The 356-nt window shown below is 64.0% G+C and overlaps 1 protein-coding gene and 1 long non-coding RNA gene across 2 annotated transcripts in view; one reads left to right on the plus strand and one right to left on the minus strand.

Annotated features, from left to right (window-relative positions):
• The window catches only part of RREB1 (ras responsive element binding protein 1), a 146,361-nt gene extending 146,011 nt beyond the window's left edge, over positions 1-350 (minus strand). The window contains exon 1 of the mRNA XM_005857874.2: positions 167-350. The gene's annotated coding sequence lies outside the window, so the exon portion shown is untranslated. The remainder of the gene's footprint in view (positions 1-166) is intronic.
• The window catches only part of LOC106727932, a 3,344-nt gene that overhangs the window by 473 nt on the left and 2,515 nt on the right, over positions 1-356 (plus strand). The gene's annotated exons all lie outside the window — the stretch shown is intronic.

Consider the following 356-nt stretch of genomic DNA (forward strand, 5'->3'; position numbering starts at 1 on the left):
CCCGGGCCCTCGGCTCCGGGGAACGGCGAGTTTGAAAACTACCACACGCTCCGCAGACTTCGCCCTCCCCATCCCCAAAAGTTCTTCAGAAGGTCGCTCCCGCTCAGCCCCGGACATCTCGCTGCCACCCGAGTCCCGAGAGCCGGAGCCCCGGGCGCGTACTTACGGCAGGGCAGGGCGCTGGGCTCCCAGGCATGATGCCGTGGGCACCGGTGGGCTTGGGGGAGAGAGCGAGGAGAGATGCAAACTTGTTCCGGAAAAGGAATCAAAATGGCGTTTCTGGATGTGCAAAGTTCATCAACTCCGCAGTCACTTCCCCTCCTCCTCTTCTCCCACAGGGAGGGAGGGGGGCGCGG

The sequence above is a fragment of the Myotis brandtii genome, unplaced genomic scaffold, assembly GCF_000412655.1.
Source record: "Myotis brandtii unplaced genomic scaffold, ASM41265v1 scaffold1144, whole genome shotgun sequence".
Lineage (NCBI taxonomy): Eukaryota > Metazoa > Chordata > Mammalia > Chiroptera > Vespertilionidae > Myotis > Myotis brandtii.